This window comes from Oncorhynchus masou, chromosome 17, assembly GCF_036934945.1.
Source record: "Oncorhynchus masou masou isolate Uvic2021 chromosome 17, UVic_Omas_1.1, whole genome shotgun sequence".
Classification (NCBI taxonomy): Eukaryota; Metazoa; Chordata; class Actinopteri; order Salmoniformes; family Salmonidae; genus Oncorhynchus; species Oncorhynchus masou.
The window spans coordinates 12,726,227-12,744,242 of NC_088228.1; the positions used below are offsets into that span (position 1 = coordinate 12,726,227).

The 18,016-nt window shown below is 44.2% G+C and overlaps 1 protein-coding gene across 2 annotated transcripts in view; it reads right to left on the minus strand.

The window, feature by feature from the left end:
• LOC135558504 (CMP-N-acetylneuraminate-beta-1,4-galactoside alpha-2,3-sialyltransferase-like) overlaps nt 1-18,016 on the minus strand; it is a 110,546-nt gene that overhangs the window by 81,676 nt on the left and 10,854 nt on the right. Inside the window, exon 1 of one of the 2 annotated variants that reach the window (XM_064992352.1) lies at nt 8,694-8,712. The exons of the other annotated variant lie outside the window; for it this stretch is intronic. The gene's annotated coding sequence lies outside the window, so the exon portion shown is untranslated. Of the gene's footprint in view, nt 1-8,693; nt 8,713-18,016 lie in introns of those variants that run through there. 2 annotated transcript variants of the gene reach the window in all.

The window sequence follows — 18,016 nt, forward strand, 5'->3', positions numbered from 1 at the left end:
TAAGAGACTGGCATTTTCTACAAGAAATTTGCCTCCAGAAATAAAAGCTTCTCCAAAGTGGGTGTGACACCTACTCCCGTTGCCTGCTGCACTGCTGCGCGGATTCCACCTGGCGATCTGTTCACTGTCTGCCCTTGTTGTCTGCCCCTGTCTGGTACAGGTATCCGGAAGGCCAACGTTAATTACTTTAAGGAGTCGTTCTCTCTCTGTGGGTCTAACCCCAAGAATTTCTGGAAAACGGTTAAAGACCTAGAGAATAAACTCTCCTCCTCACAGTTGCCCATGTCCCTTAAAGTTGATGTGGTTGTTACTGACAAGAAGCACATGGCTGAGCTCTTTAGTCACCACTTCATTAAGTCAGGATTCCAATTTGACTCAATCATGCCTCATTGCCCGTCCAACATTTCCTCATCTTCCACCCCTTCTAATGTGACTATCCCCGATGCTTCTCCCTCTTTTTCCCCTTTGATCTCTACAACATTTCTCCCTGCAGGCAGTCATTGAGTCGGAGGTGCTAAAGTACTTGGGAGTATGGCTAGACGGTACACTGTCCTTCTCTCAGCACATATCAAATCTGCAGGCTAAAGTTAAATCTAGAACTGGTTTCCTCTATCATAATCACTCATCTTTCACCCCAGCTGCCAAACTAACCCTGATTCAGATGACCATGCTAGATTACAGAAACATAATTTATAGATTGGCAGGTAAGGGTACTCTCGAGCGGCTAGATGTTTTTTACCATTTGGCCATCAGATTTGCCACCAATGCTCCTTATAGGACACATCACTCTCATCACATCACTCACAGCACTCCTCTGTAAACTCCTCTGTAAACTGGTCATCTCTGTATACCCGTCGCAAGACAGGTATTCTGTGCTGCTACCATGTTGTGTTGCTACCGTGATGTTGTTATGTTGTGTTGCTACCGTGCTGTGTTGTCATGTGCTGCTGCCTTGCTATATTGTCTTTAGGTCTCTCTTTATGTAGTGTCGTCTCTCTTGTCATGATGTGTGTTTTGTCCTATATGTATATTTTATAGATGTTTTTATTTTTAATCCCAGCCCCAGTCTGCCTTTTGCAAATAACAATTTGTTCTTAACTAGTTAAATAAAAGTTAAATAAAAAATTGTTGCAAATGTTCCAGAGCATGTCTTTAAAGAAATACAGTATATATGGCTGCCCTTAATACTTGAGCTTCACCTACCAGTCTCTTTAGACCAAGTCTGTTATTAGCTAGGAATCTGTGTGATAGGCGATCCAAGCAGGTCTTAGAGCACAGGAGCAGAACATACTGTTTGTCTGTTTTTGTTGACAAATGACTTAGAAAAACAATATAGAGTATTCATACCCTCACATTTATTTAAACGAAAAGACACTGGTCAGAGACACCTGCATCTTCCTCAGAGGCCTGGATACAGCATTTGTTATTCAATAATCACTATGAGGTGAGTTAAGAAAGCCTTTGAAGTTTGACATCCATTACACTCTGGCTGAGTGACCTTTCACCATAACATAAACCTTTACCAGACAGAAACAACATGGAACCCCTAGACGTCTGATCTGGCGAAAGGGTTGGCCAGACGACCATCCCTGCTTTGATGGTGATGATGGGGAAGGAGGATGGCATGCTGGCAGACACAGATTGCTCAAATGATTATGGGCTGGATCATACATCATGTGACGACTTTGTGCCTTGGGGGCTTATCTGATGCTGCTGCAGTCAGATGCTTAATGGGCTGGCAAAACAACAGAGGAGCAACACTATGAGTCTACAAGGAAATACGACAAGTCCAAAGCGATGGAATTCAAAATTATGCAATGAAATTAGATAATAATCAACTTTCTGAATAGGCCAGGTTTTAGATTAGAACACAGTGATAAAACACAACACATGCCACAATGGAGAAGCACAGAGCAATATAGCACGCTGTGTTTATCTCTGGGAGAGAGAGGGAGGGAGGACAGGCTTGTGAGCTAATCAGCCAACAGTGGTCTTCCTGGTGTGTTAATGGGTATACTGAAATAGGCAAAGACTGGCCACAGCCCTGCATGCTCCCTCTTTGTCTGTCTCTCTCTTTAGGGAAATGAGGGTTCCTAGTCAGTTGTACAACTGAATGCATTCAACTGAAATGTGTCTTCCGCATTTAATCCATCCCTTCTGAATCAGAGAGGTGTGGGGGGGGGCGCCTTAATTGACATCAACGTCATCGACACCTGGTTAACAGTGGGTTAACTGCCTTGCTCAGGGGCAGAACAACAGATTTTTATCTCGGCAGCTCTGGGATTCGATTCAGCAACCTTTCAGTTACTGACCCAACACTCCTGCCCTCCTTTATTGGTACTCTCACTTCGCAACATTCAAACAGGCTAACTTCGCACACAATGCAAATAGTCCAGGAGTCTTATGGCTTGGGGGTAAAAACTGTTGATAAGCCTTTTTGTCCTAGACTTGATACTCCGGTACCATTTGCCATGCGGTAGTAGAGGGAACAGTCTGTGGCTGGGGTCTTTGACAATTTTTAGGGCCTTCCTCTGATACCGCCTGGTGTAGAGGTCCTGGATGGCAGGCAACTTTGCCCCAGTGATGTACTGGACCGGACGCACTACCCTCTGAAGTGCCTTGCGGATAGGCTTTGTCGTGCCCTCTTCACAACTGTCTTGGTGTGTTTGGACAATTCTAGTTTTTGTTGATGTGGACACCAAGGAATTTGAAGCTCTCAACCTGCTCCACTACAGCCCCGTCAATGAGAATGGGGACGTGCTCGGTGCTCCTTTTCCTGTAGTCCACAATCATCTCCTTAGTCTTGGTTACGTTGAGGGATAGGTTATTCTGGCACCACCCTCCCTATAGGCTGTCTCGTTGTTGTCGGTGATCAGGCCTACCACTGTTGTGTCGTCTGCAATCTTAATGATGGTGTTGGAGTCGTGCCTTGCCATGCAGTCATGGATGAACAGGGAGTACAGGAGGGGACTGAGCACGCACCCCTTGGGAGCTCCAGTGTTGAGGATCAGCATGGCAGATGTGTTGCTACCTACCCTCACCACCTGGGGGTAGCCCATCAGGAAGTCCAGGATCCAGTTGCAGAGGGAGGTGTTTCGTCCCAGGTTCCTTAGCTTAGTGATGAGCTTTGAGGGTACTATGGTGTTGAACGCTGAGCTGTAGTCAATAAATAGCATTCGCACATAGGCGTTCCTTTGGTCCAGGTGGGAAAGGGCAGTGTGGAGTGCAATAGAGATTGCATCATCTGTGGATCTGTTTGGAATATGCAAATTGGAGTGGGTCTAGCCATTACCAGCCTTTTAAAGCACTTCATGGCTACGGATGTGAGTGCTACGGGCCTGTAGTCATTTAGGCAGGTTGCCTTTGTGTTCTTGGGCACAGGGACTATGGTGGTCTGCTTGAAGCATGTTGGTATTACAGACTCAATCAGGGACATGTTGAAAATGTCAGTTGGTGAGCACAAGCTAGGACCCTGGGACTAAACACCTCCCTCTGTAACTAGATCCTTGACTTCCTGGCGGAACGCCCCCAGGTGGTAAGGGTAGGCAACAACACATCTGCCACGCTGATCCTCAACACTGGGGCCCCTCGGGTGCGTGCCTTGTCCCCTACTGTACTCCCTGTTCACCCACGACTGTGTGGCCAAGCACGACTCCAACACCATCATTATGTTTGCTAACGACAACCGTGGTAGGCCTTATCACAGACAACGATGAGACAGCCTATAGGAAGAAGGTCAGAGACGTGGCCGTGTGTTTTGCCAGGACAACAACCTTTCTCTCAATGTGAGCAAGACAAAGGAGCTGATTGTGGACTACAGGAAAAGGAGGGCCGAACAGGCCCCATTAACATTGACGGGACTGAAGTGGAGAGGGTTGAGAGTTTCAAGTTCCTAGGTGTCCACGTCACCAACAAACTATCATGGTCCAAACACACCAAGACAGTTGTGAAGAGGGCCCGACAACACATTTTCCCTCTCAGGAGACTGAAAAGATTTTGCATGGGTCCCCAGATCCTCAAAAAGTTCTACAGCTGCACCATCGAGAGCGTCCTGACCGGTTGCATCACCGCCTGGTATGGCAACTGCTCGGCATATGACCGTAGGGCACTACACAGGGTAGTGCGTATGGCCCAGTACATCATGGGGGCCAAGCTACCTGACATCCAGGACATGCAGTTGAAGTCGGGAAGTTTACATAGCCAAATACATTTAAACTCAGTTTAAGGTGTTTCACAATTCCTGACATTTAATCAGAGTAATAAAAAGTCCCTGTGTTGGGTCAGTTGGTATTACCACTTTATTTTAAGAATGTGAAATGTCGTAGAGAGAATGATTTATTTCAGCTTTTATTTCTTTCATCACATTCCCAGTGGGTCAGAAGTTTACATACACTCAATTGGTATTTGGAAGCGTTGCCTTTAAATTGTTTAACTTTGGTCAAATGTTTCGGGTTGCCTTCCACAAGCTTCCCATAATAAGTTGGGTGAATTTTGGCCCATTCCTCCTGACAGAGCTGGTGTAACGGAGTCAGGTTTGTAGGCCTCCTTGCTCGCACACGCTTTTTCAGTTCTGCCCACAATTTTTCTATAGGATTGAGTTCAGGGCTTTGTGATGGCCACTCCAATACTTTGACTTTGTTGTCCTTAAGTCATTTTTCCACAACTTTGGAAGTATGCTTGGGGTCATTGTCCATTTGGAAGACCCATTTGCGACCATTTGCTTCATGGTTGGAATGGTGTTCTTCGTCTTGCAAGCATCCCCCTTTTTCCTCCAAACATAACGATGGTCATTATGGCCAAGCAGTTCTATTTTTGTTTCATCAGACCAGACTGCAGTTGCAAACCGTAGTCTGGCTTTTTTATGGCGGTTTTGGAGCAGTGGCATCTTCCTCCACTGAGTTTGAAGGTAGGCCTTGAAATACATCCACAAGTACACCTCCAATTTTAAAGCCTTGATATAATTTTCTTGGAATTTTCCAAGCTGTTTAAAGGCACAGTCAACATAGTGTATGTAAACTTCTGACTCACTGGAATTGTGATACAGTGAATTAAAAGTGAAATAATCTGTCTGTAAACAATTTACTTGTGTCATGCACAAAGTAAATGTCCCAACTGACTTGCCAAAACTATAGTTTGTTTACAAGAAATTGGTGGAGTGGTTGAAATATTAGTTTTAATGATTCAAACTTAAGTGTATGTAAACTTCTGACTTCAACTGTATATACTACACTGATGTTATTCTCTGTTTATTATCTATGCATTGTCACTTTACAAATTACCTTGACTGTATGCCCGCACATTGACTCGGTACCGGTATCCCCTGTATATAGCCTCGTTATTGTGTACATTTCTTGTGTTACTATTTTTTTTAAACTTGAGTTTATTTAGCAAATATTTTATCAACTGTATTGTTGGTTAAGGGCTTGTACGTAAGCATCACGACTAAACCTGTTGTATTCAGCGCATGTAACAAATTACATTTGATTTTGTCAGAGGCGCTGTGTAGGATAGCAGGGTGTCACGCTCGTCGTATGAATCGGACCAAGGTGCAGGGTGGTATGCGTACATTCTTCTTAATTAAGAATGAACACTGAATACTGATGTCATGCAATAAAATGCAAATTAATTACTTAAAAATCATACAATGTGATTGTCTGGATTTTTTGTTTTAGATTCCTTCTCTCACAGTTGAAGTGTATCTATGATAAAAAATGATAGACCTCTACATGCTTTGTAAGTAGGAAAACCTGCAAAGTCGACAGTGTATCAAATACTGGTTCTCCCCACTGTAGTTGGCACACCAGGCCAAAGACCCCTCAGAGACACCAATACTCCTGGTCTACCGTACCAAAAGCTTTGGCCAAGTCAATAAAAATAGCAGCACAACACTGCTTAGAATCAAGGGCAATGGCGACATCATTAAGGACCTTTAAGGTTGCAGTGACACATCCATAACCTAAGCGGAAACCAGATTGCATACCAGAGAGAATACTATAGACATAAAGAAAGCCAGTCAGTTGATTATTGACAAGTTATTCCAACACTTTTGATAAACAGAGCAAAATCAAAATAGGCCTTTAACAGTTAGGATCAGCTTGATCTCCCCGTTAAATAAAGGACGAACCGTGGCTGCCTTCCAAGTAATGGGAATCTCCCCAGAACGGAGAGACAGGTTAAAAAGGTTGGATATTGGCTTGGCGATGATAGCGGCAGCAACCTTTTAACCTCACTAGCGTAGGGGAAAGCATTCTGAATTTTGGGCAGACAGTGAACAGAGAAGGGAGAGTGTGGTGGGGGTACCTGTACCAGACGGGGGAGACAGGCCAGGGCAGACAGTGAACAGAGAAGGGGGAGTGTGGTGGGGGTACCTGTACCAGACAGGGGGAGACAGGCCAGGGCAGACAGTGAACAGAGAGGAGGGAGTGTGGTGGGGGTACCTGTACCAGACGGGGAGACAGGCCAGGGCAGACAGTGAACAGAGAGGGGGGAGTGTGGTGGGGGTACCTGTACCAGACAGGGGGAGACAGGCCAGGGCAGACAGTGAACAGAGAAGGGGGAGTGTGGTGGGGGTACCTGTACCAGACGGGGAGACAGGCCAGGGCAGACAGTGAACAGAGAAGGGGGAGTGTGGTGGGGGTACCTGTACCAGACGGGGAGACAGGCCAGGGCAGACAGTGAACAGAGAGGGGGAGTGTGGTGGGGGTACCTGTACCAGACGGGGAGACAGGCCAGGGCAGACAGTGAACAGAGAGGGGGAGTGTGGTGGGGGTACCTGTACCAGACGGGGAGACAGGCCAGGGCAGACAGTGAACAGAGAGGGGGAGTGTGGTGGGGGTACCTGTACCAGACGGGGAGACAGGCCAGGGCAGACAGTGAACAGAGAGGGGGAGTGTGGTGGGGGTACCTGTACCAGACAGGGAGAGACAGGCCAGGGCAGACAGTGAACAGAGAAGGGGAGTGTGGTGGGGGTACCTGTACCAGACGGGGAGACAGGCCAGGGCAGACAGTGAACAGAGAAGGGGGAGTGTGGTGGGGGTACCTGAACCAGACGGGGAGACAGGCCAGGGCAGACAGTGAACAGAGAGGGGGGAGTGTGGTGGGGGTACCTGTACCAGACAGGGGGAGACAGGCCAGGGCAGACAGTGAACAGAGAGGGGGGAGTGTGGTGGGGGTACCTGTACCAGACAGGGGGAGACAGGCCAGGTATCTGGTCGTCTCTGCTGTTTGTTTGCCAGTTTAAGTTTAAGAATATGTAATCGGAAGAGAAAATCTGATAAATCCCTGCCCATATTAAATGTTGAAAAATGTGAGAGCGTCAATTGATGTTAATTACGATTTAAAAAAATGACGAGTCATTTTTTAACTGCAGACACAGGGTATGAGTAAAATATAAACCCAATGACCCTGAAAACAAAACTAAGGCCCAAGAGAGAGGTGTGGTATATGGCCAATATACCACAAACCCCTGAGTTGCCTTATTGCTATTATAAACTGGTTACCAACGTAAATAGAACAGTAAAAATGAATGTTTTTGTCATTCCCTTGGTACATGTCGGATATACCATGGCTTTCAACCAATCAGCAACCATGGCTCAAACCACCCAGTTTGCCTCTTTTGTTTTTCATTTTTATTTCACCTTTATTTAACTAGGCAAGTCAGTTTAGAACAAATTGTTATTTACAATGACTGCTTACCCCGGCCAAACCCTAACCCGGACGACGCTGGGCCAATTGTGCGCCATCCTATGGGACTCCCAATCACGGCCGGTTGTGATACAGCCACTGCGCCACTCGGGAGCCCAGCTCTTGCTGCAGCACTCTCTCAACCAGTGCTCTCAACGCTCACACACCCCTCCGGTCCTCCCCCATTCATTGACTCACTCAGTAACAGCCTGCTCACTGCCTGATAGCAGCAGGTCAAAGTGAAAAAGAAAAGAACATTTCAAGAGAAATGCCATGGCGTCTGCAGTGCATTGCTAGGTCCTCTTAGTGTTGATCATATTAAAACTAGGGCCTCCTGAGTGGTGCAGCGGTCTAAGGCACTGCATCTCAGTGCTAGAGGTGTCACTACAGACCCTGGTTCGATTCCAGGCTGTAGCACAACGGGCCGTGATTGGGAGTCCTATAGGGCGGCGCACAATTGGCCCAGTGTCGTCCAGGTTTTGCCGGGGTAGGCCGTCATTGTAAATAAGCATTTGTTCTTAACTAACTTGCCTAGTTAAATAAAGGTTATATAAAAAATATATATAAAAAGTACAACTCGTGTACAAAAATACTATTATAAACAAGCTACAATGTGAAGTGGCATTTATCCCATTCAGACCTAACGGGAGCTTTCTAAACCCAGATGCACAACATTGTGAGACTTCTGGGAACGCTTTCGAAACAGACCAAGCAGACCAGGCCGGGAAGTCAATGAGAGAAGTAAATAATTATTTGACTACATCTCTGATAATGACGGGCTAGCAAATGGCAACATCCCAGCTAGCTATCAACAGCACATAGGCATGCTAGTTAGCAACAGCAATATATTTTGGAACTCAGTAAGCTAATCAATAAAAGTGAAAAAACCCGGAAAGTTACATATTTCAATAGTTTCACAAAACCTTAAAAACGATGCACATAGCATTAACCTTGGGATGCTTCATATCGGAACCTTTTGGACCTATACACAGGAGAGTTTTGCGACATACCTTTCTCTGGTACACGAGTATCCTCAATGAAAGTTGGCAGTTGAGAAGGGGAGGACACTCTTCTGTTTGCCTATAACGAATTGACACACTCCTCGACCACTCAACTACTTCCCTGGTCATGGAGGAGAGAGGACGGAGGACAGGTTGTTGCCCAAATGAGAAAACCCCAGTGACCGTATATGTTGTGCTTGTGTACGGGGTTCTGACGAGGTGCCATACAGCTACTACTGGAAGTTACTTTTTTCGTAGCAGGTTAGGAAAATGATTAGGGTTAGCTAAAATGCTCACCCTAACCTGCTATCAAAAGTCACTACCAGTCGTAGCTGTACTCCTGGTCACAACCACTGTACGGGGAAGGTGTTGTGGGAGAACCCCCCCTTACTAGCTCTGACTTTGCTGATAGCTACTTTGAGGAAAATGTACTTACTATGACCGTGATATGGGGTTGTCCCACATAGCTATTTTACAATGAATGCACTAACTGTAAATCACTCTGGATTAGAGCGTCTGCTGAATGACTAAAATGTGAAAAATGTCAAATGTAGATTAAGCTGATTAAACCAATGCCTATGTGTCAGGATATTCTGCCGGATCTCTGTTTTGGCTAACTAAGTCCACGTTTGACGCATTGGTCCATCGGACTCTTCACGCATTTGGAAACAATGCATCACTTTGATGGGTGAAATTAATTGAACTTAGCCACAGCCAAATTCTTCTCTTCAAAAGAGAGAGCACTCTTTTAAATGAAACCTTCTTTAAAAAAAACACTCTGTATCCAATGTGTTTGCTGGTGGTAAAGCAACCCCTTTATGCAGTGTTACTTATACTTTTGGACAAGAAGTAGATTGAGATGTTCTCCGAGTGACGTTTCTTCATGAAGGCCAGAAGTAGGTTCCAGTTGCTCATGTCCGCCACCTTCCTCTGTGAAATATGTAGTTAGAATTTCCTCCCTCAAACTGAAACTGAAATTATTCTGTGTAACTGCACACAAAAAAACGACTTCTGAGAAATTGAGATGGGTAATTGATATAGATTTGATTTGCATGTTGCATAAAGACGTTTGGGTACAAAAGTCCTCCCTGGATAATGATTAAACCACAGGTGTATTGGCCAGTATTCAGTGCCAAAATGTGACCGTTAAGTTGTTGATATCATAAGGGAGTGTACAATGGACAGTCGCTATTCTGGATGTGACCAAGCCATGTATATAGTAGTAAGTTCCTCTTAATAACATGACCTCTGCTAACTTCCTTATTAGGCACCAACAGCCTTATAATGGGGAAATTATTCGACAGTTCAGCCTTACACTCTTTCATCATGTCTAGTTACAGTGGGGCAAAAAAGTATTTAGTCAGCCACCAATTGTGCAAGTGTAACAGTATAACTTTAGACCGTCCCCTCGCCCATACCCGGGCGCGAACCAGAGACCCTCTGCAAATATCAACAACAGTCACCCTCGAAGCATCGTTACTCATCGCTCCACAAAAGCCACGGCCCTTGCAGAGCAAGGGGAACTACTACTTCAAGGTCTCAGAGCAAGTGACGTCACTGATTGAAATGCTATTTAGCGCGCACCGCTAACTAAGCTAGCCGTTTCACATTCGTTACGCAAGTTCTTCCACTTAAAAAGATGAGAGAGGCCTGTAATTTTCATCATAGGTACACTTCAACTATGACAGACAAAATGAGAAAAAAATCACATTGTAGGATTTTTAATTTATTTCTTTGCAAATTACGGTGGAAAATAAGTATTTGGTCACCTACAAACAAGCAAGATTTCTGGCTCTCACAGACCTGTACCTTCTTCTTTAAGAGGCTCCTCTGTCCTCCACTCGTTACCTGTATTAATGGCACCTGTTTGAACTTGTTATCAGTATAAAAGACACCTGTCCACAACCTCAAACAGTCACACTCCAAACTCCACTATGGCCAAGACCAAAGAGCTGTCATAGGACACCAGAAACAAAATTGTAGACCTGCACCAGGCTGGGAAGACTGAATCTGCAATAGGTAAGCAGCTTAGTTTGAAGAAATCAACTGTGGGAGCAATTATTAGGAAATGGAAGACATACAAGACCACTGATAATCTCCCTTGATCTGGGGCCCCACGCAAGATCTCACCCCATGGGGTCAAAATGATCACAAGAACGGTGAGCAAAAATCCCAGAACCACACGGGGGGACCTAGTGAATGACCTGCAGAGAGCTGGGACCAAAGTAACAAAGCCTACCATCAGTAACACACTACGCTGCCAGGGACTCAAATCCTGAAGTGCCAGATGTGTCCCCCTGCTTAAGCCAGTACATGTCCAGGCCCGTCTGAAGTTTGCTAGAGAGCATTTGGATGATCCAGAAGAAGATTGGGAGAATGTCATATGGTCAGATGAAACCAAAATATAACTTTTCGGTAAAAACTCAACTCATCGTGTTTGGATGACAAAGAATACTTAGTTGCATCCAAAGAACACCATACATACTGTGAAGCATGGGGGTGAAAACATCATGCTTTGGGGCTGTTTTTCTGCAAAGGGACCAGGACGACTGATCCGTGTAATGGAAAGAATGAATGGGGCCATGTATCGTGAGATTTTGAGTGAAAACCTCCTTCCATCAGCAAGGGCATTGAAGATGAAATGTGGCTGGGTCTTTCAGCATGACAATGATCCCAAACACACCGCCAGGCAATGAAGGAGTGGCTTCGTAAGAAGCATTTCAAGGTCCTGGAGTGGCCTAGCCAGTCTCCAGATCTCAACCCCATAGAAAATCTTTGGAGGGAGTTGAAAGTCCATGTTGCCCAGCAACAGCCCCAAAACATCACTGCTCTAGAGGAGATCTGCATGGAGGAATGAGCCAAAATACCAGCAACAGTGTGTGAAAACCTTGTGAAGACTTACAGAAAAGGTTTGACCTCTGTCATTGCCAACAAAGGGTATATAACAAAGTATTGAGATGAACTTTGGTTATCAACCAAATACTTATTTCCCACCATAATTTGCAAATAAATTCATTAAAAATCCTACAATGTGATTTTCTGGATTTTTTTTCTCATTTTGTCTGTCATAGTTGAAGTGTACCTATGATGAAAATTACAGGCCTCTCTCATCTTTTTAAGTGGGAGAACTTGCACAATTGGTGGCTGACTAAATACTTTTTTTGCCCCACTGTATTTTAAACCTTTAACCACTGTTCCAGGGCTGCTTTTGTTGTGTAGCAGAACATGGTTTAGGGTAAGTTTGGGCTGATCCTAAATTAGTTGTTAAAAAGTATGAGGTAACCTGAGCTCTACCACCTGACCACCATGTGATTGGCACTTGGCCACCAAGCAACTAATACCCTCTGAGATGAAGGAGACCTCTGGGAACAAGAGAGAAAGAGAGACCAAGAGAGAGAGAGAGAGACCAAAAGAGAGAAAGAAAAAAGAGAGACAGAGAAGAGACAGAGAAAAGACACCGAGAGAGAAAGAGAGACAGAAAGAGCGAGAGACAGAAAGAAAGAGGAAGAGACAGAAAGAGAGAGATATGGAGACAAAAGGGAAAGAGAGACAGAGATAGCGACAAAGGAAAAGAGAGAAGAAGAAAGAGAGAAGCAGAGAAGCATACAGACAGAGACAGAGAGAGAAAGGGAAAGAGACAAACAGAGAGAGACAGCGACACACAGAGAAGAGAGGAAGCAGAGAGCGAGAGAGAAAAGCAGAGCAAGAGAGCGAGCGAGAGACACAGAGAGAGCGAGAGAGACAGAGAGGGCGAGGGACAGAGAAAGCGAGAGACAGAGAGAGCGAGAGACAACAGGAAAGAGACAAACAGAGAGAAAGACAGTGACACACTGAAAGAAAGATACTGAAAGAGAGATACAGAAAGAGAGAGACAGTGTAACTTTAATGGGTTACAGAGTTAATGTTTACAGTTAATTCATTGAGGTGTATCTAAAGATATTTTCTTTACAGTTATTTACATATGTAATTGTATTAGAATTCGTGTGTTGGAGATTGAGAGAACTACAAACATATTTTTGTTGTATTGGTTAGTATTGGATTATGCTTTTGACTGCAAGTTCCAGAATGCCTTGCGACAGGAAGTAGAGAGAGAACACTGCAGTTACCGGCAGAGAGCGAGACAGACCGACAGAGAGCGAGCCAGACAGACCGACAGCGAGCCAGACAGACAGACAGAAAGCGAGACAGACAGACAGAGGGAGACAAAGGGAGAGACACAGAGAGAGCGACAGAGAGAGAGATACTGAGAAAGTGAGAGATAGACGGGCAGAGAGCGAGCGAGACAGACAGACAGAGAGCTAGACAGACACAGAGAGAGAAAGAAAGCGAGAGACACAGGCAGAGAAAGCGAGAGACAGACAGGCAGAGAAAGCGAGAGACAGACAGGCAGAGAAAGAAAGAAAGAAAGAAAGAAAGAAAGAAAGAAAGAAAGAAAGAAAGAAAGAAAGAAAGAAAGAAAGAAAGAAAGAAAGAAAGAGAGAAGCAGAGCTCTCTCTCTGTGAAAGACAGACACAGCGAGAGAGAAGCAGAGAGATAGAGACAAAGAAAGCGACAGACAGACAGACAGACCGACAGAGAGCGAGACAGACCGACAGAGAGCGAGACAGACCGACAGAGAGCGAGACAGACAGACAGAGAGCGAGACAGACCGACAGAGAGCGAGACAGACCGACAGACAGACAGGCAGAACGACAGAGAGCGAGACAGACCGACAGAGAGCGAGACAGACCGACAGAGAGCGAGACAGACCGACAGAGAGCGAGACAGACCGACAGAGAGCGAGACAGACCGACAGAGAGCGAGACAGACCGACAGAGAGCGAGACAGACCGACAGACAGACAGGCAGAACGACAGAGAGCGAGACAGACCGACAGAGAGCGAGACAGACCGACAGAGAGCGAGACGACAGACCGACAGAGAGCAGACAGACCGACAGAGAACGAGACAGACCGACAGAGAGCGAGACAGACCGACAGAGAGCGAGACAGACCGACAGAGAGCGAGACAGACCGACAGAGAGCGAGACAGACCGACAGAGAGCGAGACAGACCGACAGAGAGCGAGACAGACCGACAGAGAGCGAGACAGACCGACAGAGAGCGAGACAGACCGACAGAGAGCGAGACAGACCGACAGAGAGCGAGAGAGAGACAAAGGGAGAGACACAGAGAGAGCGATAGAGAGAGAGAGAGATAGCGAGAGACAGACAGGCATAGATAGCGAGAGACAGACAGGCAGAGAAAGCGAGAGACAGACAGGCAGAGAAAGCGAGAGACAGACAGACAGAGAAAGCGAGAGACAGACAGGCAGAGAAAGCGAGAGACAGACTGACAGACAGACAGAGAGAGAGACAGACAAGAGAGCGAGAGAGAGAAAGGGAAAGAGACAGCGAGAGAGAGAGACAGGCACAGACACAGACACTGACAGACTGACAAGAAGAGAGAGGAGCAGAAAGAGTGAGAGAGACAAAAGGAAAGAGAGACAGACACAGCGAGAGAGAGAGAGAGAGAGAGAGAGAGAGAGGGAGACATAGCGAGACAGACACATAGCGAGACAGACAGACAGAGAGACAGACAGAGAGACAGACAAAGGCAAAGCGAGAGAGAGAGACAAAGGGAAAGAGGGAGACAGAGTGTGTGAGAGAGAGAGAGAGAGAGAGAGAGGGGGGAGATAGGGAGAGAGACACAAAGGCAAAGAGAGAGAGTGAGATAAAACAACAAATCCAGAATTGAATAAAAACATCAAGGGCCAGGACATCATAATCCTACTGGAAGCATGGTGTCGTAGATACGCAGTGTCCCTCAGGCTATAGAGAAAGTTTACTACCATCAATCAAACTTAAAAATGTTAAATGGGGCCGGGACTCAGGTGGAATCATCATATGGCATAAGCAGGTCTTAGCACTGAATGAAATGAAAAAAGGTACTAATCATATTTGGCTAAAACTTAACAAAGTTACAATCTATTGTGACAATGATGTATACATATGTGCAGTTTCTGCTCCTCTTTCAGATTCATCATATTATGATGATCAGTGTTTTGACAATCTCCATACAGAAATCATTCAGTTTCAGGCAGAAGGTAAAGTGTTTCTTTGTAGAGATTTCAATGTGAGAACAGGTTCTGAGCCTGACTACACTGATGTGGGCGATAACCACCACATATTTGGACACCCCTCCTTGTACAGTAGCCCTCTTATAAATAAAATAAACAGTCCTGACCAAATACTGAACAAAAATGGGAAGGAGTTAGTGCATCTCTATCGAGCCTTAGGCCTGTACATGCTTTATGGTAGAATCAGAGAGGACTCTTTAGGTCAGTTTACTTACTGCTCGGCTCTTGGGACAAGTGTGGTTGATTATGACATCACTGACATTAACCCCTCCTCCATTAGTGCATTCACTGTCAGACCACAGACACCCTTGTCAGATCACAGTCAGATCAACGTGTTTCTGAAGAAATTAACCGGCAATATTAATTTAAAAAACTACATAAACCAATCGTACAGATGGGTTCCAAACAGTGCAGAGAGATTCATTGAACTCAAATGAAATGATGAACTCTATACAGTTCCTCAATAACTCACAATACCAAAACAATAAAGGTGTCCATTCGGCTACTCAACATCAATTGCATATTCCAAAAAGCAGCATCAAAAGCACATTTGAGAAATCCACAGAAATTGAACATCAGAAACTAAATGTTTCTGAAAAATGGTTTGACAACGATTACAAAACACCTAAGACAAATGCCAAATGAAAAACATAAGCAGTAAAACAACCCATTGCTACGCTATGAATACTTAGAAACTAGTAGATACACACACTGAAATGCAAGACATTGAAATATACCAATTAGACATTTGATGAAATTGAAAACACAATTTACCAAAATCAGTTCTGGGGACATGTGGAACAGTTTAAGCATGACAAAGCCACACACCTGAGTTGCAAAATGCTGTGCTTAAATTGTTCAACATGGTATTAACTTCTGTCTACTTTCCTGATGTCTGGAACCAGGGGCTCATCTCCCCTATCCACAGAAGTGGAGACAAATCAGACCCCAATAATTACAGGGGAATTTGCGTAAACAGCAACTTGGGAAAGGTTGCCTGTAGCATTTTGAATTCAAGAATTCAAACCTTTCTTCAATATTTTTTTTTAAATATGTAATTGTCAAATTGTCTTTCTCCCAAACCATCGCACTACTGACCATATATACACCTTACACACACTAATTAATAAACACTTCCACCAAAAAAAGAGGGCAAAATCTTTGCTTGCTTTATTGACTTTAAAAAAGCATGTGATTCTATTTGGCACGAAGGGCTATTTTACAACATTCTCCAAAGTGGGCTTGGTGGTAATGTGTATGATTTAATAAAATGTATGCATAAAGAAAATAAGTGTGCAATAAAAAAAAAAAAAAAGAACATAATTATTTTCACAACGTCGAGGTGTGAGACAAGGCTGCAGTTTGAGTCCAAATCTTTTCAACATTTATATCAATTAATTAGCAGACATGTTGGACCATTCTCCAGCCCCAAGACACCATTTGACACAGAGGTAAAATACCTTATATATTCTGATGATTTGGTAATTCTATCACCAACCAAAGAAGGTCATCAACAGAACCTTAATATTCTTGAGAAATATTGCCCTAATTGGGTCCTGGCACTACATTAAAAAAAAGCGAAAATCTGGATTTTCCCCCCAAAAAACAGATGTCAGAAACACAGATAAAAATTCACCCTGAACAACACCATAATTGAACACGCTAAAAATTACTTGTACCTTAGTCTGACCATATCTGCATCAGGAAACTTTAATATGGCAGTGAATGCTCTCAAAGAAAAAGCCTAAAGAGCATTGTATGCAATAATAATGAAATTATTCAAAATCAACATCCCAATTAGAATTTCGACTAAAATATTTGACAGTGTAATCCTACCAATAGCTCTTTACGGAAGTGAGTTTTAGGGGCCACTCAATAAACTAGACTTTAAAATGTGGGACAAGCATCCAATTGTACATGCAGAATTCTGTCAGAAAATTCTACAGAGAAATACACCAGAGAAATAGACCAACTAATGCATGTAGGGCAGAATTGGGATGTTTTTCAGAGGGAATTAAAATACAGAAAAGATCATTAAAATGTTGGCTACATCTAAATTCAAGTCTGCAATTTAAAGCACTTCAAACTTGGTTGGTAACCAACCAAGCTGACACCAGCACTACTTCAAAATATAGAATTACAATTAACAAAATCATGAACCAATCAAAGGACAACATTGGAAAAACGAAACAAAATCCCAAAGAATACATTGCTATCTGTTCCTAAACAGAGAATATGAATGTGTTGATTATCTCTACTCTGTCAGAGATACGAAGCAGAGACCAATCCTTACCAAGTACAGGCTAAGTGACTACTAATTGTGTTGATTATCTCTACTCTGTCAGAGATATGAAGCAGAGACCGATCCTTACCAAGTACAGGCTAAGTGACTACTAATTGTGTTGATTATCTCTACTCTGCCAGAGATACGAAGCAGAGACCGATCCTTACCAAGTACAGGCTAAGTGACTACTAATTGGCAATAGAAACCGGCAGACATAAAAAGACATGGCTACCCAAAGAGGAGCGTGTATGTGGTCACTGCACGACAGGGGAGGTAGAGACAGAGATGCACTTTCTCCCTTACTGTGAAAAATATTTAGTTATTATTACTATTATTGTTATTGCTATTATTGTTGTTGTGATTATCATCCCAAATAGTAGTGGTGAGAGTGAGACATGAAAGAGAGAGAGACAGAGAGAGAGAGCGGAAAGAGAGTGAGACAGTCAGAGCGAGAGACATGAGAGAGAGATAGAAAAGAAAAAGAGACAGAGAAAAAGAAAGTGAGACAGAAAGAGAAAATCCTTTATTATCCTTTATTGGGTCTGGGAAGCCACAACACAAACACTCAAACAAAACCATGGTTACACACCAATTAAAAACACAACACCAAATCTTCCTCCACCGTAACTAAACAACAGCCTCTGAATACTCATCAACAGCCCAATATTTTTAACCAGTTTGTAATAGGCAAACTCAACCCACAGTCTCGCTGCCAACATCCCCTGCCGCATTCCCACCATATCCACAGACCCCTGTCCCCAAATACTGTTCTTTTTCGTGTTTAACAAATTGCTCATTTAGCTGCGCCTGACAAAGTTAAGCAAGATTACTGAACCTGTACTTTAGCCCAAATATAAACTGTTGGGAAGAGAAAACCTCTCCCAGAACTGATCAGGTCAATCATCCCGACCAACCTGGGACACTGTAAGAACA